Below are 25642 nucleotides of genomic sequence, written 5' to 3' on the forward strand. Positions count from 1 at the left end.
ATGAAATCTGACGAGAAATGAATTCGTTGATTCGTAGGAACATTAACATTAACAAACGTGATTTAATAAAGCATCGGAGATCAGATGTTGTCTACAACAACGTTCGTGCTTTGAACAAATTGCGACGGTAAGAACGACCAAAGTGCATTTTATTCAACGAAACGTAACTCTCTGTATGCGTAAGTTCATTGTATGCGCTTTTGCGCTTAAAAACTTCCCCTAAACGCGTGAAAGTGCGCGATCTAATCGCTTACTTCTTCGCAACTAATTCCGTACGACGAAGGAATGTACGTGTCGAGCAAGAGTTAGTTCCCTTGTATCCGTTTAGGTATCGCGAAAAGAATTCTTAACAGTTCGATTCGTCGACGGGATAATGTTGTATCAACGACAACTTTGTACAACGCGCTAGAGGTAAAATCGTGTTGAGCAACAATATTGACCTTGACGCTACAAGTTCGCTATGTGGCGCTAATGTCAGAATCACAGAGACAAACGTGACAGAGGCAAACGTTGTACTAGAGACGTCTGGGATACGAGAGACGAGCCAGGCCGAAGAGATTCTGAGAAAAAGTAACAACTAAAGCAGAGAGTGGAGAAATCTTTGATGCTCCCTACAGACCGACCTGCTTGGCCCGCGAGAGAATTTCAAGCATGTCTACGTCTCAAAGTATCATCGTTTAGCCTCGTCTAGTCTCCGTAGAAATTTCCCCGAGATGTCAACTGTTGCACAACACCTCGTCAGTTTCAAACGTTCAGTCGGAGACGAATAAACTGTTTAGTCGGTCTAAAACGATACTTTGTATTTCGCGTATATTAAATCTGTACTCGTATGTTCCTATGAATATTCTATCGTCGCACATCGGTTTGAACAGTTTAGGAATCCTAATTCTCTGTTGGCGATGATTTCTTTCGTTCTTTCGTATTACGATGTTTGATTTTTAAGACATTAATACCTATATTACTTATTATTTATTAAAAATAATTTTACCTATATATAGTACTACTACATATATACGTATAATATTATATGATCGATTTAATTTTCCTTATTACATCCTGACATTAGTTTCTATCGAAATTAATTGCTGTATATAAGAAATATGTTAAAATGAAATTCTCAAACTTGACATAGAAAGTACAAAAAAATAATTTTTCGAGCTAATGATCACGTCCTGTCTTGTCCCGTACACGTGGCAAAATGGGTCGCGTCTATTTGCACATGTTCGTTGTTGTCAGGTCAAATAGCAGCCCCTCTATTTCTTTTAGATAAAATATTAATTCTTCCTTCTCCTCGAATCAAAAAGGACAGTTTGGAAAGTCGCAAATTAGTCTCGTAAGCGTGTAAACAACTTAAAAAATTACCCAACTGGCGATATTTAAAACGATTAAGAATAGTTGCTTATCTACCGATGCTCAAAACATGGCAGAAAATAGGTTCAATTTGTAGAAATAAATAAATTATCGCTAAACGTATAAACTGCCTACAACTATCGGTATCGAAATTCACCTGCCTTTTTCGTCCGTCTGTTTTTGGTAATACGGAATCATAAAGATGCAAAATAAACGGTAATGCCACGTTGCCCATATTTTCTTACATATATACCTCCTCCTACCGTTTTGCGTCTAGTCTCATATTATTACACACCTTTTCCGAAGTCATGAAAATAATATGACCAACCATTAGATCCGCGGAACGTAAATCTTGTCTCATCTGCAAAACATAGCTCTTCCCACCATTTTATATGATATATTACCGAGCAAATTCCATCCGATCGTCGATGTGTTTTTCATCGATAATGATTTTCTTTTAAGTATCATTCTTTGAATTTTGTCAGGCTCGTTTGAGATTGTTCTAAATTTGAAATCAAAATACAATGGACATAGCAGATTATTAGCGGCCGTTACGTCCAAACAAAGAAAGATCCTTATGATAATTTTTTGAATCAGAATGGCGGGTCAACGACCTGTTCGACCGATGGAGTAGCACTTACAGTCAGTTACAAAAATCTACGTACGCTCCTTAAACGTAAGATATTTGTAGCGAGATCTTTAGATGAATTTTGTTCGCACATTAGGACAAGTATTGTTAAAACGTAACAATCGTTTACTCTCATCTTTATCAAGAAAAAAGAAGTAAGAAAATATAAAATACATCGTTACAAAAATTGGTAATTGTGCGCGAAAGGGCGTTGAGGCTTCCTTTTGTTCATAATTATCCAAAAATCATATCATACATCTGCTATACCTATATGAAATTATAAAAATAGCAGGCCGCCTGTTCCACATACGCATCAACAATGTCCTGCTATTCCCTTGGTGTTGAAAATATTAAAAGTTTTTTAATTTCTGGTCCAATTGCGCTCCAAGATTTTCATCGGATAAATGTCTTAATTTTTGTAAGTCGTTTGGGAACACGTGAACGATAATTGTATCGATACGTAAGTATAAAATAATTTTGTGGCAAAGTACGTTTTTACTTTCTTTGACGGATCGGATACAGAAAATTTGATAGATGTACGTAGTCTTTCGTAACTGACTGTACTTACATATGCGTTACGAAATTTAAAGATTGATATGCACCTATGCGCATATGAAACGGGTAGCCTTAGTGATAACCTAGTTTCACCGATACATAATGTGGAATGCGATCGAGAGCAGAGAGGGTGAAAGATACATTCAAAAAGAATCGCACCATTGTGAATATTACGTAGATGCAGCTCGTATATTGCACTGTTCGCGTTCAAACTGAAACTCTCCTTTCGACACATTTCTGTTATCAACAGTTAATACCATTTTCAATGCACCTTTTTCTAGCGCGAATATCTATTTTTTTTATAAGAGATGCAGACTTCTACTTTGAATATCTATACCGGTATGTAAATATGAAACCGGAATTTTTGTATAGAAGATACACGTTTATTGTATGAAAATGATTAAAAATATTTTATTCGAAGTATTGCCCATCGCTAGCTATACATTTTTCCCACCTGTCTGGCAATTGGTGAATGCCACGCCAAAAAAACTGTCGCTCTTTTGAGGCAAACCAGTCATCGAGCCATTTTCGTACATTTTCGTAAGAAGTGAAGTGCTGGTCAGAAAGTGCGTGTCCCATCGATGCAGATAAATAGGAATCGGACGGAGCCAAGTCTGGTGAGTAAGCCGCGTGCGAAAGTATTTCCCAACTGAACGCTTCGATCGTTTCCTTGGCCGGTTTTGCTGTATGCGATGGTGCATTATCACGAAGCAAAATTACTTTGCGTTGCCTTTTTTGATATTTTGGTCGTTTTTCACGCAAAGCTTGATTCAAATCGATCGTTTGTTGTCGGTAGCGCTCGGTATTAACGGTTCCGCCAGGTTTTAACAGCTCATAATAGATCATACCCTTCTGATCCCACCAAACACAGAGCATTGTCTTCCGTCCATAGCGATTTGGTCTTGTAGTCGATGTCGATGGTTCGCCTGGAGCTACTCATGATTTTTTACGCTTAGGATTCTCAAAATATATCCACTTTTCATCGCCAGTCACAATTCGGTGGAGAAATGACTTTCTTTTGTATCTGGCGAGCACCATTTTGCAAGTGGTTTTTCGGATTTCCTGCTGTCTTTCGTTCGGTTCATGTGGAACCCATTTTCCCACCTTCTGGATCTTTCCCATGGCTTTCAAACGGATGGAGACGGTTTCTCGTGTCACGTTTAATCGATCAGCGAGTTGTTGTTGCGTTTGAGCGTCATCCTCGTCCAACGATGCTTGCAATTCTCTGTCTTGAAACTTTTTCGGTGGTCTTCCACGTTCTTCGTTCCTCGCGTCAAAATTGCCACTTCTGAATTTTTTAAACCACTCAAAGCACTGTGATTTACCAAGAGCATGCTCACCGTAAGCTTCGACAAGCATTCGATGCGATTCTGCGGCAGTTTTCTTCAAATGGTAACAGAAAATCAATGCTGTCCGCAAATCGTAGTTTCCAGGCACAAAATTCGACATGTTCAACGCTATTACAAACTATGCTGTTGTATGAAACTTGTATTGTTCTGAGTCGAAAATGTTTGTGAGATGTCAACAAAGATGTTTGGCATCAATGACGCAGTTTAATGATAACTACATTATTAGCTAGGGCCATCTATAGGCAAATTCCGGTTTCATACTTACAGACCTGATAGACACGTAATCGAACGTGGTGATTTAAATTTCATCGAAATTTTAACGATGTCGTCGTTAGATTAGGTAGATGTCGGCTTACTTTTTGTATTATATAGAGTACTTGATTTTCTCCGAGTATTCCCATACGTTAATTACGATATTATAAAAAGCTTTCTGTTCTTTGCTTCCCATAAGCTGGTACTCATTAAATGCAAAACATCGTATTCCTGTCCGAATCAAAAATCGTTTCCATATTTTACGATAGAAAAATTTCAAATTTCTTTCAACATTGCACAAGTATCAGACCTAATTACGATCTGTCATCTGATCACTCGGCTACGATGCTAATTGCTGTAAATTGAACAACAGCGCAAAAATAAAGATGCTGTTCGTTACACAATCGAAAGACTAATTGGGTACAGTTCAGAAACTAAATAGATTTTTATATAGATTATACTATGGTATATATTTATATTTGTTTATGTTTTATCGGTAACTCACGTTACTAAATTTTTCAGGATGATCAAAGTCGGACAAATTTCGTGGACTAATAAATTTTAAACAACGTTTAAATGGAATACAATATTTTGCAAAAATTGAACGTTATGATGTACTATTTTTCAATATATTTTGGCTCTCAGAGGAAAATATATTGGTTTCGGTGGCAGTCACTTGTTAAGCAACTCACATCGATTGCAACTCATTACGAAAACAGTTTTACTACATTGACCAGCGTACACTCGATGTCGTAGAGTATATATAACGCAAAAAAGTTTGCAATATCGCCTAGGCAATGACATGCACGCGTTTTTTTACACGTACTTTTTCGTCCAGCGGGGAAAACACGTGGCGATTTTCCGTCCGCAAAAATTTATGATATGTTTTCGTTTTCGACGATACGAGACTTGTTTTTGAATCAGATTGCCAACAACAATGTATTCAGTATATGTTGGAAAAATATTTTCAAATATAACAAATGTAACGACACGTTTAAAAAATTCGACATATCGATGTAAATAAACTATTATAAAAGATACGTTGGCAACTACGACGAGTTAATTCGATTCTCTCATGGTCAATTAACAAATTATATAGCATTTTCAAGCGTTCCGAATCTGCCATTTAGTAGCGATTCACGTGGCGTTTTATTCTTCCCATCTAGGATTTCTTGCACGCGAACAACCTGGATTAATGGATTTTTAATTACCGTCGGATATCTGATTTTCATAGACGAACGACTATAAAAGGCGTCGACGACGTCGGAGATATGAAGACGTCAAGAGGTATTAAAGTTTAGAGATTTTTTTAGATCGGTTAATCTATTCCCCAGCTAAATTTTAACAAGATAGATCCATAGACGTACAAAGTACGGAGATTAAGCGTAAAGCAACGTCTCTCATTTTAAGCCTTCTACTAGGTCGTCCGAAAAGTTTCTTTCGTTTCAGAAGGAAATAACGGTTGCAAAACATTTTTCGTTTTATGTTATTTTATCGCATTACGTACGATCCATTTTCTTTTATCAAAATTAAGATCACAACGTTCGACAGATTAGGTTTCATGTTCGTATAAAGATGCGTCGTTGTAAAAGACGTGTCTGTAAAGGAAAGACACTTTTCGGACAACCTTTGAGTGAATGTAAAACGAAAATGATGCGTAGAACTTGCTCATATTCGTCATATTTTCTTTTCTACACAGTTGTTCCCTTGTTTATGTTTTTCAACGAGGGACATATTTTATACGAGGGTAAAGCTTCGAACTCCAATGTTCTAAGTAAACCGTATCGGCGAATAAAGCTGCTTAGTACTGCTAATACTGCAACTACCGACAGTTGAGACAAAGCTACTTAGATCAAAACGAATCAAGATGATTCTTTAAAAAATACGTAACGATAGAATATTTTTATGTTTATTGATTTATTATTTTCTTACGAAAGAAATTTCATGTTATGTAATTCCGTGTTATATAGTACATTTTTAATATTCTTAATCCGTGTGGGGTCATAATTCTTAAACGAGGGTTGGCACATTTATAAAATTGTAGAACCAATGGTTTTGACTGGCGTTGTAGTTCTAGTGGTAATTGCGAGATACGTCATGCTAGTACACACGTATCTTCATTTCGAAACAACTATAATTACACAGCTTTGTAGTACAACTGTTGCTCGCTTACTAATCTCATGACATATACAGTTAGTCACATTAATATTTAGACACAGTACTATCTCTGTATTTGTTGTCTTGTATAAGAGGAGACGAGTTAAACATCGTGTTGCTTATTCTACGAAAATGTGAATCATTTATCGTGGTCATTAGCCCTGTGGAGAACAGCAGCAAAGGGTTAAAGTCGCTAAATTTAAATCACTGCAATCGATTCTCGTCAGGAACGAAGACCTACGGAAAGATCTAAAAATATCAACCGTTGAAAAGGAAATTAAGCCAAATGCAATGAAACGTAAGAAACGACTCGCACAGCGTACTAATCGGTTGTCCTCGCAGATCGGTGACGAGATTAGACGATGATTAGAAAGCAAACATCCAGTCGTCGCTATTGGTGAGTCAAGCGCAGATAATTTAGAGCTGAAACATCTTACCGAATGCTCAACGGGTCAAATTTCCCATATCAACATTTTTCGTAGATGATAACTTTAAACACGAACTTTGCCGAGAAGCACATTTTCTTTGTTTGTCGGATGATTCACAAGTAAGTCATTATTTTACAATTAAGATATACAACGTTCCGCAAAGTACACACTTCCTTGTTTATGAATTATATTTATGTTTCTGTCTACGAATTGTATATATAGGTAAGGTCTAAAATATATGAGGTTCAACTTGTACGAAGAACAAACCTTGAACCACTAACCCATGGGTTACGACCCCCAAGAGAGTCGTAAATGGTTTCTGGGAGATCGTCACTGTTATTTTTAGTTATAATTATTTTCGTAGGAAATTTTAAGAGACAAGAGACGCGCTGGTGCAAAATCCGTTCTCTAACCGAGTACAGCCAGCTTCCCGGTGTAAAGGAACAAAGTTAACTTTTTTATTTCAATAGAAGTATCGTTCTACACGTTGATCCTTATACAACCGTGCAACTTTGCTGAGCAACATTTACATGAAATTTTAATTACAGCGAAGTAACAGTTTCAGGTGTTAATGTTAGTTAATCGTACTTTTGAAATAAAGTACAGAGCAGCAGAAAACAGAGAGAAAACGAGGGGAAATGCACGTAACTCGAAATTGGAAGGAAAAATTTCTCCCATGATAGAAACGATAATCCTTGCAATATTATTATAAAAATATAATAATTGTTAATTAGTCATCCGGCTGCAGCCTTACTTTTCTGCTGACGTCGTCTACGTACTGAGTCGTTTAAATCTATACAGTTTCTTTTAGGTTTTTGCGGTTTACAAAATCCCTCCAAACTCTTGAATATTCTTCCAAGTTTTTAGAATATCGTCTAATTGTTTTTATTGCTACAGTTTTTGTTGCCTTAACTTTTTTCAGCAGAGCAAGATCTACACACAAGTACGGAGAAAATGAAAAATTACTTAAAATTACTGGCGGAAAACGAGGCAGGATGCAGTTACCGAGGGTTAAATATTCCAAATAAAAATTTTCGCATTTCTATACGCTTCGTTCCATCCTCGAGGAATTCCTCTTGATTTGAAATAAACATTTTACATCTCGTCATAGTATGCATCTTGTCTGCACGTACATTCGTACGAATATTCGTAAATATTTGCTCAGACTCTAGGAAATAGCTTAAAAGCAATTGCTTGCTTCTTGTACAGCTGTGCTTATCTTATGAGAAATTTTCTTCTAATTGTAAATCGTATTAGTAAGTACTGTGGAATTTGCGCTGGCAGTAACCACGAAGGGACGTATCCTACTATCTGATGGAAATGAATCATTTCAATTTATCGTCTGTTTCTCGATTCACTTTATGCATCGTGAGACGCAGCTTCCTAAGGAATTTGCTTCTCGCGATATTCACAGGTTGTAATTTCGTCGTTAAACAAATTTGTATTACTCGCTTCAAGGATAAGTCGCGTAAAAGTTTTATGAAAGCTCCCCAATTGGTAAATTGATTTAATAAAGTACAAATTCATTTCTTTCCACGCGAATTCTTTGCCTTTCTTTTATAAGTTTTTATATATTCCTTCGTACTCAAGTTACATTCATACTCGAATGATTCGAGAAAATCAACGAATGGAATACACGTATAAGGTTACGAATATTACGAACTTATTTCACGGAAATTTATATTTGATTTCAGTGTCGACAAAATAATACATCGATACTGTGACATAGTATAAAAGTGTGGCAGACTCGTTAGTCTTGCTTTGATATACATATATATGTATACGTATATAATAAGTTTGTACAATTGCTATTGTGTGTCAATGCACGTAATACTTACATAATTGGCTGACATAGGGAATGACTGCTGAACCAGAAAACCTATTTCGTACGAATCAACTTGGAAAGTTAACAAAGAAGTTGTTTCGCTGAAAGTGTATCTTCGCTTTGTAGCTTTCGATTTTGCCCCGAAGAAGAGAATTCATGAAATAAGGTCAGTTTACTGTTTCCTTGAGAAGCTAATTTCAATATACTGGCAACTCTTTCCTCAGGATACCATTCGCTGAAGTATCGCTTATAACAACGGAACCTTATTACGTTCCGTACCAGATGACGAATAGCGCAACGATGATGAGATGTATACAAATTATTTTAATTATCTTACCATTCAAGAACAACTTTGTCTCTTTTCGACCGCGTTCTCATACGAAAAGAACGTTTTGTACGACAGAATTTAACAATAAATTCTTTGCAACTTCATCGATAATGATTTTCATCGAGCAAATATTTTAACGTTGCGGACATTCTCAGCGATGTTCATTTTCTATCGATGTCATAGTCAAATGGTAACCCTATGTCAGACGCAGACTTAGACATTTACAAGAAACCAGGCACCTCGTTCCAGAGGATTGTTTAAATCTTTACGACAATTAGAACTGCGACGATAGAATTGTTGAAGATATAGACGTCTTCGACGTAGAACGTTTTCACTTCGATACGGACGATACTGAAACTGAATTTGCAGAATAATACTAATGCACAAAAAGTGTAGAAAATTTAAAACGAGATTAATAGTATTACACGGCGTTGATCTTCCACGTTTTCTCTTCCTTCTTGAAACCCTTTCACCCATTTGTAAATAGTTGGTGGCTTCACAGCATTCTGTCTATGTGCTTCTTCTAGCATGTCAGCCACTTCGACTTTTTCGAACATTTCTCTTCCGAGTTTTACGAGAAATTTCGCATTAATGCGTTAGTTTTTAAAAAGATCACCAAGCGTTTTCTAGACGTGTGACAGCCGGAAGAAACATGGGCATACTAAAGACATTACCATAAGCGAGCGGCTTATCGCTGGATCGTGAAATTTAATCTCTTTATAGATAAGACTATAACCTGCATTTTCTCAACCGGGTCGCCTCACAGTTGCTGAGACGACAGTAAAAAACCATTTTATGAATTTTTCGACCATATCAAATATCTACCTATATGCTTTTTATGTACTTTTTTAATTAGAATAGTATCTCGCTTGCAATGGGCGAAAGCCTAACACGAGAATGATAATAAGATAAAAAGAAACGATAATATCAAACAAATATTTTTTACATAAGTAAGCCATTTCTTTTGAAATTATGACATGTTCCAAATTCCCGAGCGGAAGTTCAAAAATAGAAGAAACTGCAAACATTAAACAACGATTAAACTCGTTAAAAATTTGCATTTATTGTTTCTGCGACATTAGCGCATCGTAAGTTATGTTTTATTTCTCCTAGAAACTACACATATTATTTGGTATAATTATTATTAATCGGTATTGAAGTTATAACTGGTATTAAATAAATGCAATCAAAATCTTCAATTACAATGGTCATAAAGGGCGTTGGCGCACCATTGTATTTATTATAGCGTTTACATACTAATTGATTAAATATATTAAATTTTGTATCATTTGCTAGTACTTTCGTATAATTATAAAAATTTGATTTGGTTATGAAAATGAATTGAACCTGATAAAAGAACGCTTAAAGAAGACAAGGGTACGTGCCAATATCTTTTAGCTACTGTATACTGTAACATTACTTGCTCGAAAATAATGCGTAATATTTGTCACCTTTCTCTCACATTTACAATCGAAACATGAAATTTGTAATAAAAATGCAACGTGATATTTTGTGTAAAAGTTCTTTCTTTTTTCTACGAAATTCTATTGGGTTTTCGTTTAACTTTCTATTTCTTAATCATTTTACCGCGCCTCTACTTCTTTTCAATGTTCCACATTTTATTTTATAATAATTTTCATGTAGCTCGTACGCTATTATAGTCACTGGCAGCTAAAGCCACGCATACGTGATACTCGTTGTGAAAGTGTTAAAGCAGATATGCGATAGTTGTAATGTAAATACTGGATGGTAGATTTTGCTTTCGAAAGGGTAGAACGATATCTGCGTGCTTGAAAGTTGCTCAATCAAGATGCTGTATAATTGATTTACGTGATGGATGAACGTATGACTCGTTCAGAAACCACGCCGATCAGTTCCATAAATCGAACAGCAGAGGAAAGAGACGATGTTGCAAATATGATTATTTTTAATTTACCTTGGAATTTGCTATTATCTGTGTCATCTTCTTGTACAGATAGACGGACGAACAATAGCCGAGTAAACGAATAAATGAACGATAAACGAACTCTATATTATGGTCGCCTGAGAGAACTAGAGTTTTACACAAAGTGTATTTCATATACATGCTAGCGATCATTGGAAAGTGCCTAAATACTGACGTAACAGTAGGATAATTAATTTGTTTTTAAAAAACTGGTCATTATCGGTATACTTGAAGCTGTAAGAATCGAAATTGATCGATCTGACCGCCGAGACGCTTCGTATACGAGTGCAAATAAATTAGCACGATAGAATTAGGCTGAATAGCAACGACACGTTGAAACTGGTCGCAGACTATGAGGATTCGCTTTGACGTTTCGTAAAGAACGGTAGTAGTCTCTTTCTCACGATACACCCAGCGATTTCTGGTCGAGAAGGACCGCTCGTGAGGGCGACAGCGAAATCTTATTACTTTCTGTAGCGAAACGCGGCGGCTCGGATCACAAGCTCGAGAAGAGGCTAAGAGAAGAGAAGTGGAAAATAGCGGAGGAGGAAAGAAGAGCAGAAGAGGTGGATCGGTGTGCGCGCGCTCACTCTCACGACGTGATTCATCCGGCTTTCATGAGAAAATGCAATCTTTACGACGAAGTCAGCCCCGGCCTTATGTCACGCGCTATAACAGCAGCTATTACGACCGCCCCGCTAGACATCGCTGAGACAAAGCTAACCGGTTGTTCCTTCTCGGATGCACCGACACGACGCCTGCATTAACGTACCACTTGCGAAATGAACGGTATGTACACGTAGGTACACTGCATATTACTACATACGCGCAAACGTGTATCGCATTCCCTCGAGTATGCCGCCTGACATTTCGACCCGGAAATTTTCTCTTCGATCAACTTCTAAAAATGTTCTCGCGCTTCTTTTCGTTTTTCCAATATATTAACACTTCTAATGTACGCCAGACGTAGATAACGCGGAACATTACGAACAAATACTGTCGTTATATACTAGGTTATAACATTCCCTTTTCCCTTTTCACACCTTCTCGGTCCACATTCCCTTGAGTCTGCTATCTGACATTTTGACCTTGATATTTCTCTTCGATCAGCTTCCAAAAATCTTCTCGCACTTTTTTTTCTTTCAGTTCGTTTCTCGGATGTTAACATTTATAATATAACGTGAAATATTACGAGTATACACCTACTATTATTGTTAGGTTATAACATTGATGTACTATAAATATACATAGGTATACTGTGTATACTGAAACGTGTCTTGCATCGCTCCGACGCTGTTGTCTGAAATTTCGACCCGGAAATTTTCTCTTCGACCAACTTCTACAAATGTTCGCGCGCTTCTTTTCGTTTCACTTCGTTTCTCGACATTAACGTTTCTAATACACAGGATGTTTCACAACATGCGCGACCCACTTCAGCAGTGGACAGGAGACGCAGAGCCAATGAAAAAAGTTCATACAAACGTGTGTCCTATTTGACCTTGTTTCAAAGTTACAGCTACTTTCGTGTCACGATAATCCGCGACAGTTTATCTTCGTAGAAAGTGCTCGAAATAGCGTCAAAAAAATTCGCCATCTTTCGATATGCGACCAGCTGTATATCGCATAATGCAGACCGAGCCATTTCCATCAACTTGTACGAAGCTAAACAGTCGCGGATTATCGAAACACGAATGTGGCTATAACTGTGAAACAAGGCGAGACAGGACACGCGTTTGTACAAACTCTTTTCCTTGTTTTTGTATTCCCAAGCATCGAGGTTGGCCCCACGTGTTATGAAGCAACATGTATAGCAGACATAAATAGCGTAAAATGTTATGAATACATATTATCATTATTAGGTCATAGTACATGGAGTCAGCTTTATTCGGACGAAATAAGTATGTATGCTTTTACTTTTTATCGTAATAGGTCTATTAATGGAATTACGTTTCCTTGGAATTGACACACTTTACCGTCGACAGACAATATCTTCGATGTCGTGTTTCTAAAATACTCTCGTTTTAGATTTTGCGAAACTTATCTTACACATTTCCTCTACCCTACATTTTCACTCTACATTTTCAAGACCAGTATCGCTAAGGTAGTATTTAGAAGGCCAGTACGTTCACTGGAACGACGCTTTTAAAAGACTTTTAACGTAATGTGTGGTTTTGATCGTAGAATAGCCATCAATAAGCTTAAGCGAGAGAAAATGACATGAATTTTTTGAGTATTCGCTATACCGCTGTGAAAAAATATACCAGAGAACTTGCAATACTATTTCAAACAAAAGATTTGTAAAATAGAAAAGCGTAAACCGGCCTCCAATATTATATAAAATACATTGCAAATACACAACATACTATTCGACACAATTTATACCCATGGAAAATGAAAAGAATTTAAGCGAACATTTCATGCTCACATAGTCATGCTGCGAGTCGTTATTGTAGCATGTAATTTTGAAAACAATAATTCAAACATTTTTGATATGTATGAAACATCGGATAAGAATAATTCATTTAGTAGTAACAATAATAACGTATCACCACGTGGCCAGGCAATTAAATTCTTGATGAATTCGTACAAAGCAATAGTAATAACGTATGCATTTCCAGGCTATTCGGTTAAATAAAAAATTTTGACACAAAATTGACTTGAGATTGGATTAAAAAATTAATTATTAAATGTACCTGCTCGCTACATTTATTGAGAAACTCGAATAAATTTTACTTCATTTAGTCTTTTGCATTAAAAAAAAAAAAAGTCATGCGACTGAAACAACATGTTTGTAATAAAATAACTAGGAAATAAAAACAGTGAAAAGCATCCAATTTTTGCTAAATAAATATTATGTTACATAGGAGAATATACTACGTACATACACAGTTTTTATAACTATTTTTGCATTCTTATTTATATTTATTTTTCAAAGGATGATCAAGTGTCTGTGTTGTCTGCTTGAATTTATTAACTAATTATCCCACGAATTGTATAATCGTATACATGTAGATATACGTAATTTAAATTCCTTTAGAAACGCGTTGTACGGAGATTCACTCGCGATAGTATGATACGTTCGAATAATTTCAGCTCGATTTAATACGAGAAAGTAACGTTTTCCCTCCTTTTATATTTGCATAAAAGTAATATTAAGGTTCGCACCCTATCAGCGCGTTTCGTATCGCCAAGTGAATTCGAAAGTGAAAATCTTCGTTATCGCGAGAATCTGAAAACGATGTGTACATGCAGCAAATGAGCTGACGTTAAGTAATAGTTTACTTTTCCTCTTTTCAGGCTGTATTTGTTTTCGACAATTGCCGATTGTGTAAAACGTTAACGAAAACGTCGATAACTCGTTAATTTACTGTTTTATACGTAATTGAAGTTCTTTGTCGTTCACAGTGGTTCACGAACACGTTCGAACGCTTACCATAGAACATATCGTGCACGATATGCGAAACCTTTTCATATTTTGTTGGCACCGTAACGAGACACGACTACCGTGATTGTAATAGAAAAATTTGAAACTAATCCGAATATATATATATATATATATATATATTGATTTTGTACGATCTTGACAGTCATCGTATGGAACGTGGACGAATTTCTCTCGACACACGATTTCATATAATATAAAAATACACGTTTCTTTTAAAAGTATTGCAAATATAAAAAAAATGATACACGCTATCGTATCGATTGTAAAAAACTGTAAAACTTTGTCCTCTTCCATTTTTTTCTAACGCATCCCATTTACAAGAAAAAAGTTGCCTAATTATAACGTGAATACCCCATATATATATATAGAATTGTTTCGGATGTTACGTGCCAATGTCTTTACAAGTATTGTCCTTCGACAATGCTACAGTAAATGTTCGATACGGTCTGCTCCGGCACATATCAGTTTTATGAATAACATTTTTGGAATATATAATATATATATGTATGTATGGGGTATTCACGTTATAATTAGGCAACTTTTTTCTTGTAAATGGGATGCGTTAGAAAAAAATGGAAGAGGACAAAGTTTTACAGTTTTTTACAATCGATACGATAGCGTGTATCATTTTTTTAATATTTGCAATACTTTTAAAAGAAACGTGTATTTTTACTTTTTTATATTATATGAAATCGTGTGTCGAGAGAAATTCGTCCACGTTCCATACGATGACTGTCAAGATCGTACAAAATCAATAATAAAAGAATTGTTTCGGATGTTACGTGCCAATGTCTTTACAAGTATTGTCCTTCGACAAGGCTACAGTAAATGTTCGATACGGTCTGTTCCGGCACATATCAGTTTTATGAATAACATTTTTGGAATATATAATATATAGAATAACAACGTATTTGGAATAACATAATTGAAGATTATTCAAGTGTTTGAAGAAGTAAGAAGACTAATGGAATCGAAAAATAAATATCTATGTTCTGGTGTATAGTGGTGATAATAAATCAGCAACGTAGGAATGTCAGTATCTAGATATACATTGTACGAAAAAGTTTTATAACGTGGAGAAATATATTCTAAAGAAGATTACAATGAAAGTGACGATAAAGTTACGTCTTATTTTGAAATGTTTATGATATTAAAAAAGGGTTGGTTCGTATGTCGAAGGTTGGACTGCAATTGATCGTTCCAATACTTTGTCGATCTCTGCAAACTATACGTTTCCGATAAATATTTTCCAACTTCTATATACATTTACGGATTCGTTGCAAACTTTACAAGTACCGCACCGATAATCGCGTCTCTTTCTGGAGCTAATGAGATTTCGAAATGTCGCGTGTAAGATTTATAGGACAAAACGTTTCCAACTGTTCGAATAATTTTGATCCACCGTAGGTACATGGTAATATCATGGTTAACTAAAAACTGGAAGAAAAAATTGAACGCAAACGAAGCAGTCTATCGGTGTATAATTTAATCGTACTTGCGATCTGCTAAAACTGTCGTGAATCGAGTGGAGCGAGTCTGAAGGCAGTCGGCGGGCACTATATTTTCCTGTAACAAGATCGAATCTAGAGCTACAAATTCCAGAATTCCGGTCAACAGAGAAAAGGCATCTACTAATGAGTGAGTTTCGTGGGAAAGGGCAGTTTTCTCGTGCTATGACGACGGCTTTCATAATTGTCTGCACGAGAGACTGAATACAGAGTAATTAGTAATTACGGCACGACAGAACGTTCTCTGTCTGTGTGGATAACTAAACGCGATATACGTAGCGATTGATACATCGATTTTAACGAATTGACGTGCTTTTTGTTTCTCATGGATAATCTTTCCGTGTAACATGATAATCGTAATTTTGCAAAAGTTATTTTGAACGTTCTCTTGTGAAATATATTTTGTGATTATGCATTTGCAACAGCTCGAATAACTTTGTACCCTACAATGAAAGTTTGAATATATTCAGCCTTCATCTCGCCGTTTTCGAATAAAGGTAACGCAAAGTACGTAATATCGGTAATTTTGACGACCAAAAATGCCGTATATTATAATGCGAAGTCGCCGTTATGTCCTTTTCTGAATAATTGTTCGTTAGCGTGCGCTCGTAAAAAGTACAGACAGCCAGGAAATTTCTCCCTAGAGGGGGAATCTCAGACACGCGTGAAGAATATGATTCAGCGTGTTCTACTTCTGAAGGATATTGTCGCGCTGCAAATACAGTAGAGTCGATTATCCGACGTGACGTGGAACGAACCTACCTCGGATAATCGAGATCTCGACTAGCAAGAAGGGATGCTTCGTGAGTATTTAATAAAAACATTTTATTATAATTATTGATATAATTCACATTTGATATAATATTTAAACAAATATGCGAGCATTTTGATGCGATCTTTGATACGATATTTAACGTAGTATTGTACACGTATCTAAGTTTAATTAACTATTTAATTGATTAAAGGTTTGATTAACTGTCTCAACAATGTCATGGTATTTACGCTTTTGTGCTCTGTATGTTAAACTGTCGAAAAAGATGAAGTTATGGTTAAGCTCGAAGCACCTCGGATGATAGAAAATTTTGGTTAAACGGTAAAAACATCACCTTCTTTGTAATATCTGAACGATAGAAATTTAATTGAAAAATGAAATTTGAAATTTGCATGTTGCACAATGTTTGCCATTTTATCGTGGTCTCCGTAAGTCCGATTCTATCGGATCTGACCGGTTTACGAACGATGAACGTTCATGTGTGTGTGTGTGTGTGTGTGTATGTGTGTATAGGTACATAAGAGAGCGTGCAGACGTCGTGAAGCCGACTTTCTCCTTCGCCGAGCAATAAGGCGGTATTACGCAACCACGCTCTCCGTACCTTTTACCATGTTGCAAACAGAGAGCCGTTGGTCAGGCCTGTTTTCATCATCCGCACTCAAGCTGCGATGTATACGCGTGAAACGTTTCCTTCGAACTCGAATGACATACACTGCGTTTCTCTCCAGCCTCTTATCAATTACTCTACACTACCAGAAGTACATAGTACTTTCTCATCGATGTTAACGTAACTAGTCCCTTCTTAATTGAAAATCTAGTTATCGTATTCTTTACGATCGTATTTTATATGTATATAGGCAGATTTCAATATCATTGCCAATTATTTTAGGCTGCGCTTATCCTTTCTTATTTTTACAAATACGACGTAATAAATGGAATGTGTAATAACAACTAGACTGCGGATTTTTATGCATTTATGAAAAATAAAAATATATGTGATATATGAAAATATTAAAAGCGAAGTGGATGCTATAATAGAGTTAATGGGTGAAATAAATTTTTATAGAAGTTCTATCGCCTCAATTATGTCAATAAAAATATGAAATCGTACAAAACAGGCTAATAGTAATAATAATAATAATAATAATGTCTAGCTGCAACCCAACAATAACCGTTATATCGAAATAATATAATAACATAATTTTAACTGAAATTTTGTTTACCTTAAAGTGCTTCGCTTCTTCAAAGAATCTTTACATATCGTACACTAAATCTGCAGCTTAATGCCTAATTGTTATTAGTAGTATATAAAGTTAGTAACGTAAATTAAGCCTCAGCTGCATAACCGTAGAATTTTTCTTTCACTTATGAGAATAAAATTATAGATGATTAGAGGTTTTGCGAAATAGTTTGGAAACTAGGAACTATAATAACCCTTATTAATAAACTACTCGATATCGATGTAATGATATAGCAGTAAATTAAGTACAACGATAAAAAGAGATGAGAGCGTGTAGATACAGCAACTTGTAACTCGTACAACGTTATATACGATTATAAACATTTTACTAAGTAATATGAAAAGTTTAGCATCGTAGAAGCACTTAGAATAATAAATATGCGCATAAAACTCGACCTCCTTTTTCGTCTGCATTGAAACTATGCTCATTACGTTTTAGTTTTATCAGTTAGTATCTCTTTTTACACTAGAACTCTATGTTGCGTTTCTTAATTGCATTAATTATTTTGAATAGCTTACTATCCTTTTAATTAATACATCGCAATTCCTTGCTTAACTATATTAATAATTATATACATAATTTAAAAAAAAAAAAAATAAATTAGATTTAATCCAGTTGAAAAGAAAATGTTAAAAGAACTGCTTAATGCAAATATTTACATTGGTCTAAAGCAAGATTAAATTAACTTACTAATTTGCTAATGCAATCTGTACGACATATGTATAATTATATCACGTATAACATATTTTATATACATGTACATCTGCTTGTGTAATTTATTCGTATATATTGCTATTATTAATTAGTTAAATTTCTCTTATATTAGATTTCTACTATTGTCAATAATTCAATTTGGTATGTAACTACTCCAGTAATTAAAAATAATTGTGCGGAGGAAGATAATAAAAGATTGTGCTATTTCGTGAAAAGTGCATTGAAACTAAAGCTCCTTATACGCGCTGAAACATATTACGATGTATGCATCAACACTTAAGCCCGATTTACGCTGAATGTCAAAAGTACGATTCACGATCAATCAAAGTCTAGGATTTCACGGAGGTATTCTCGCTAAAGCCTGATTCAGAATAGCGATCACGGTCAGATCACGTCAAATCAGGCATCGGTCAAGAGATTTCCATTTAACTTGACCGATCCGCCTATTGTGAATGCTATCACGTTACATGTAAGAGATTTTCACCGGTGTCTGATTCGACGTGATCTGACCGTACCATGATTGCTAGTGTGAATCAAACTTTAGGTTCCATGATGCATGGTACAATGTATGTAGCATGGTATCGGCAAATCGACACCGGAAGCAGCTTGTATCGATGCAGGAATCAGAATCCTACGTCAAGCTTAGTCTACACTGGTAGACATTTATCCTCATACATTTGCAGGCTATAAATAAGCAAGTAAAAACACGAATTTTAGTAATTTTAAGCGTTTTAAAATCATTTATACATTTTTTAGATAGTAACAAGCGCACGCCCAAACGTAATAAATAAATAATTAAACGTCCGCTATTAAAATTTATTTATATTAATTTTTGCTTGAAAAATATAGTGTCGATAACGAATCTTGGAATACTATTCGACAAGTTCTTTACAAGTACCGTATTATTTATTATGAATTAAATTTTGGCAGGCTAAAATTATCTTATAACAGGTGTTTCAAAACTTTCCAGCATAGTTATAAATTATAAATCGTAGTCTATTTGGCGAAATTCTCAACGACGTGACAATACCACAATACGTCGGAAACTTCGCTAATTGCCATTGTTCGCTGAATAAATAATTTCGTCGAATTAATATTAGACTTTTTAAACGTTGCTTTGATTTTTCAGTTGAAATAAATTGCCGCATAATGGAAGGATTAAAGATTTGAAACATCAAAAAATTTCAACATCTACTTTGATACATTACTATTAATAACTTTGTAGAATTACGCGCGAGTATTGTCAGAATTATGTTCATTAGAGGGTATTAGCTTCGTGAGTCACGTTCATTGAAAATTCGTTGCGGTGGTTAATTAGTTTTATCGTCGCAAAGGTAGTATGTAGTATGTGACCAAATGTAATTATGTAGCATCTATCTTACAGAAGAGATCATTAACATCGTTATTACACACATACACATTGTCGTCGTTGAAAGGATAAACTACAAATATATTACAAAATTGAAGCACCATTCATCCACCAAGCGGTAAAAACCATTTCATGTGGTTAAACGAGGCTAAATCCTTTTTAAACGATGGAAAGAGATTTTCTTCCGTATTGCGAACAAATATTCGCCCAAAGCTCTTAATCTTATTTTAATATTCATTAAACTAAAACTATTAATCCTATCTTGATGTTATCTATATTAAATTTGGCTGAACGTCAAATTGTTTCATTATTAACTATAAATGTTTAAGTATTAATGTTCCTAAATTTTATCGATATAAATAAGTAGAAATATAATTAATTTCTGGATGAAAGTGATCGGTGGAGCAACGTCATCGAATATGAGACACGTGCTTCGTACGAAATTCCATTGTATTTTTACAGTGTCAGTGGAATGACACTGAAGTAGGATTTAGAACCACTATAACCAATGACAACATCGTCCGCATGCGATTTTCATTTACGCGAATTAAACGCGATCGTTTCAGTAATATACCATTATGTTCTCTTCTGTAGCGAGTTTTTATATTCATTTACAAAGAAGGTTTGCGCAACATTAAAAGTAAATTATTTGACCATTTTCTTTATTGGCTTCGAGTCTTTGTATTATCAACTAATTGCGTTATCGTCTATACGAACCACTAAAAAACCGTTCTCGTAACAATTTAACTTCTTTTCCAGAACCCAAGATGTTCCTAATATGAGATACGTCGTCGAAAACAAAAGCATCTTACGGACATTCGGAAATGAAGCAAACTGACAAGGAAGACAGTTCTGAATCGGAATTAGATGACGACGCAGAATTTGGTTTGTGTTTGTATTCTAAGGACAAAGCCAACGAACGATAGCTGCAATACATCAAGAGCCAGAGATGGCTGCACGAATATTGTGGAGCTACCAACGCTGCCTTCCTTCGTGTGTCCAATTTATTTTAAAAAGAGGCAAAAAATAAGTAGCTTTTTATTTTACATCACAATTTCAACTTTTCATTTGAATTTTAAACAGGAGCATTGTTTTAAGAGTATTAATTTTGTACTCTTTTATATTTTCTGTATTTTCATAGTAAGTAACAGTATCTATGAAACTCGTAGAGCTTTTTAAGCACGTATAAATGAATAACGAATATAGAGGTACAAAAACTTTTAAAAAGCTTTCCATTTTCTATTATCTGATATTTAATCAAACGCAAATCCGATACCGTTACCCTGTTTTATTATTTAATTAATTTGATTCTTCGATGGGGGATAATAAAAGCAAAATATAGTTCCTCCATTAATTAAAATTAACGAAAACATATTTCATGATCCAGACATTTTGCGTTACCATTTTTTAGTAAATATTACCGAGGAAGTTGGTCGCTAACAAAAGTATCTCGCAACAAGTTTCGACAAACTATCAAAAATTTTACTTCTAACAAAAAAAAAAAAAAAAAACAATTCAATCGTGCGTTACTATTATGCTTGAAACAATAACGATTTGAGTCTGTATACTATTGCACATACATGAATAGCGCTTCAGAGTGAAAAAGCTATTGTCGCTAACAGATCGATCCTTTCATCCCACCTCTCCGCTAGATGATACGAAAAAAATATAAGAACGTTCTTTTTATTGTTTTTAACGTAGATTATGATGCAAATAAAAAGTTTTCGTTCGAACTTTCCGAGGTTATTTGAAGGTCGCTCTGTCACTCGCCATTTAAAAATGGTGTGCCATATTTTTGTTCCCTTATGACAAAAAGAAAAGGAACAAAGAAAAGTCGAGTTCAATACGCTACTTTTAAGTGACTTTGGACCAAAACAAGGCCGCTCATCATAATCAAAACATAAGAAACAACAAGGAAAATGTTCCAATTTTTTATTTTATATCATCCATCGTTTGTCAGTTTCTTTAAACGGGGAGAATTTGTAAACACCCTGTATGTAATAAGATATCTGTTTTACGTTTAAAACTACTTGCATAATGTAAAAGTGCTTTCAATTTCGCTCTTGCGAATCTTACATATCGTTGCGTGTTTTTAGTCAAAGTATTTTGCCTTTCACAGTTCACAGGACGCTTGGTTCGGCTGGATATCAAGCTGATTCACCGCACTTCCGTTAAACGTGCGTACGAGCAGTTCGAACTTGTAAACACATTGCGGACCGAAATAAGGTTTATATATTAATAGCTCGTTCCCAGATGCATCCGGATGAAAGTGGCGAAGCTGCGAGAAAGAGCGACTTCGAATCGGAAACCAACGAACACTGTGCCGTACGTGAAGAGAGCATTTCTCCGACGTGCTCTTTGAAGCTTATGTTAAAGGCATCAATTGACCTTGAGTGGCTCGATGGTCTCTAGGAAGTACAACAAGTGCTCGAAAGAGCGTTTGATATCGAAGAAGTGACCGAAATTCCCACTTTTCTATACTATCTTTCATTTTTCAGTAAAATTGTACAACGCGAGTGCTTTATTACGAATTATCGAACGAATAAGCCAAACGTTTCGGTCAAACTCAAAGCTTATTTAAAGAAAAAGTACGGCGAAGTGTTCGATCAGAACATCCACCGTTGCTTTCTACAACCGTAAGTCGTCTGTAGTAATGCCCACTTTAGCATCCGCAGTTGGGACAAAATCGGGACGCTTGTTCGGGCAAGTGATATTCTGCGAATACAACAAAAGCAAGGAAAAGGAACGAGTGTGAGTGACATACTGATATACCGATACGTGCGAACGCGGGCTCGAGCATCAATCGATATGTGACCGGAACAATCGGCGAGGATCCGTGTCAAGTTTCATTCGACGCTTTATCTCATTCGGTGTGCTCGAGACTCATTCCGAGGTCCTATTTCCAAGAATTGGTGGCAATAGCGACGGACGTTTGAGCGAGCAAAAATGGACGCTACTGTATTAGGCAAGAGATGAGTTCCATCATGGGAAAATGTTGTGTCTTTAGACAAGATCTCATCGTCAGGATATTTTTGTATTAGCGAGTAAACTGGCCGTTACGAGATGTCCCAATCAAGACTCTTTATGGTGTCTTTTGTTGCAGAAGCAGCGTATGGTCTAATGTTGTCATGAAGCAGTTTCACAGAACGTTATTCTTTGTCAGCGATCTGACGATTAATAATTCTGACGAAATAAACTCTGAGATTCACTGAAAAATTTTGGTTATTCGTTGATACGCCTAATTTGTACAGGGTGTCTCATTTTAATCGGTCCCTAAACTATACGTTATTCGAAAAAATGTCTCAAATAAAACTTGTGCTTCAAGGGAGGCGTCTTATGACCATCGCCAAATTTGTAGGTGTGTTGAAGATGTTTTCGAGATCTCCAGGTGATCTTTATTTTTTAAAATGGAACTATATATTTTTTTATACACCGTTTGATACAGTTTTTTAATTCTCTGCAAAAAAGTTTATTTTTATAGACATATTTAGCAAGGTTTATATTATATTATGTCGCAAGGCAAAATTTACATAATTTTAAACGCGTAGAGAAATTTAGTAAAACCATTTCATATAATTTTCGAGCTTCTCATATTATATTTCATATTATATTAATTTTCGTGTTATACGTCGTTTTCAGTAATAAGATATTCTAACTTTTAGTAGTTACTTTTGTACATTCTTCGCTTAGAAATTTGTATCATGTTGTTAGGTAACAGTAACTTAAAATGGAACTTTGAACAGATGAAATCGCTTGCCTTTGATAAAATCTCTATTGTCGTAAAATACGTACATAGCAGGCTAGATTATAGAAAGGAGTGGGAATAGTGTACTAACAATAGTATCAATAGCATTGCACGTGATAACACGTATAAATATAGTATTAACGTTAGTCTTATGAGCAAAGTTAATGGTACGTAATTAACATTAACGTCAGTTGCGTAATTGACTACTCGTTTTGTATTTTCTTCCTCGACTAAAATAGAAATTTAATTTTTGACAAACAAGTGATACGAAAAAGATTATGATACGAAACTAACACTAACGTTAGTTACGTAATTGGCTGTTTCTTTTTTTCTTTTTTTTTTTTTTTTTGTTTGTGTTTCCTTTACCGATCAAAATAAAAATTTAACTTCTTACAAGAAGAATATCCAACTCGCTAGTAGCAAGGGAAAATAAAAAGTAACGAAGAATATTAAGTTAAGATGCGTCTATTATTTTATCTTTTTGTGTCATGTGCTCTTTCGATCGTCGCTTCGACGAATCATTGGACATGTCGAATAAAGGGACCTGATGATAATTTAGTTATATTCGTCAGGAACATCGAATGAAAGGGGACAATCAATCTACTTGTCATTGCAAAATTGAGGAAACAATAGTTATTATATTTTGTATATCATTATATATCACTGTGATATCTTATAATCCTGTATTTCATCTTATAAAACTTTCGAATAGTTAATAAATTAATTTTCTTACTTGAATAAATTGTCCTTTACAAAGGCGACATTAATTTCTTAATTTAATTTTATTAATAACCATATAAATTTTCATATACCATAAAAGTGTTCTACGATGAACTTGTAATTGATAAAGTTTGTAATTTTTTAGGAAACTATGCCCATCTCGTATGTAGCTAAGCGTCTTAATAAACACGGAGATAATTTGATAAAGTAGATTCGTTGGAATTTGTATAAAACTAACAGGAGATATTTAACAGTCGATAAATATTATAGAAATTACTAAGTACAAAAAGTAATTCATAAATTGATTTCTTTTTGTAATGACTAGTTTACTTAATATACTAGTTTCTCAATCACGAATAGGTTATGGAAGAAATTCAGACAATTCTTTCTATTCTAAATAATTTTGATTCGTAAGCATTGCTGCTTGATTAATCGAATATATTCAGCTAATTTAACCTCCTTTCAAAAATGTATCTATATAAATCGTATTGTTAAAAATTTAGAAAATAATAAGAATTTGTTAATAATACTAAATGATTGTTAACTTAATTTACTAATTCGATCGATCAAGATTTACGTAGTATTAGTTAATGCGTTCCCACGTTTTCGACCTTATTAACGTTAATAACATCGAAAAAGGAAAAGATTAATCGAACGTGTTAAAACGATCTTGAAGTTGCTTACCTTGGGCTGGCCATGCGATGACGTTTCTTCTTCACATTCGCCACGTGACAATAGTCCAAGGAATCGTGTTCAGAAAAATCCGAGACTTAACGATAACTGGAAGAATCGAAACACCGATCAGGATCTTGTCAAATCCAGAAACGATTGCCAGGAGGAAATAACGTATTCACTAGAGAACTAACCACCGAACGATAACTTTGAAATTTGACAAAATATCTCTTTGGAACTCGCGAAAAATATTCCAAGTGTTCCTAACCTTAATACGTTAACAAGCGTATAGGACCGACTTTAACCGAATTTGGACCAATTTTAACCGAACTTGGACCACTCGAGTACGCATTGACGACCGAACTTTTTCGCCGGAGTCGTTACGGTCACGTCAACGACGGTGACGACGACGACGACGACGACGATGCTGACAGCGGCAGCCGACGAAGCGCGGATACACGACAGGAATAGCGAACTCCGGGGAGAGTAAAAGGGGGCGGTTGGCGGTAGCCGCGGAAAGGGGGTGGGGAGTGAAGTGAACCTAAGCGCAGGTTTCTGCGCTCGGCGAGTACATTTGCCTATCGAATGCACTTTTCTGCGATATGGGAATAGTCGTAGCAACAGGGATGCGTTTCTTCT

At 35.3% G+C, this 25642-nt stretch overlaps 1 protein-coding gene across 1 annotated transcript in view; it reads right to left on the reverse strand.

Annotated features, from left to right (window-relative positions):
• Window positions 1-25234, reverse strand: part of Brat (tripartite motif-containing protein brain tumor) — a 167008-nt gene extending 141774 nt beyond the window's left edge. The window contains exon 1 of the mRNA XM_072002490.1: window positions 25016-25234. The gene's annotated coding sequence lies outside the window, so the exon portion shown is untranslated. The remainder of the gene's footprint in view (window positions 1-25015) is intronic.
• Window positions 25235-25642: the final 408 nt, after the last annotated feature.

This window comes from Bombus fervidus, chromosome 4 (genome assembly GCF_041682495.2).
Source record: "Bombus fervidus isolate BK054 chromosome 4, iyBomFerv1, whole genome shotgun sequence".
Lineage (NCBI taxonomy): Eukaryota > Metazoa > Arthropoda > Insecta > Hymenoptera > Apidae > Bombus > Bombus fervidus.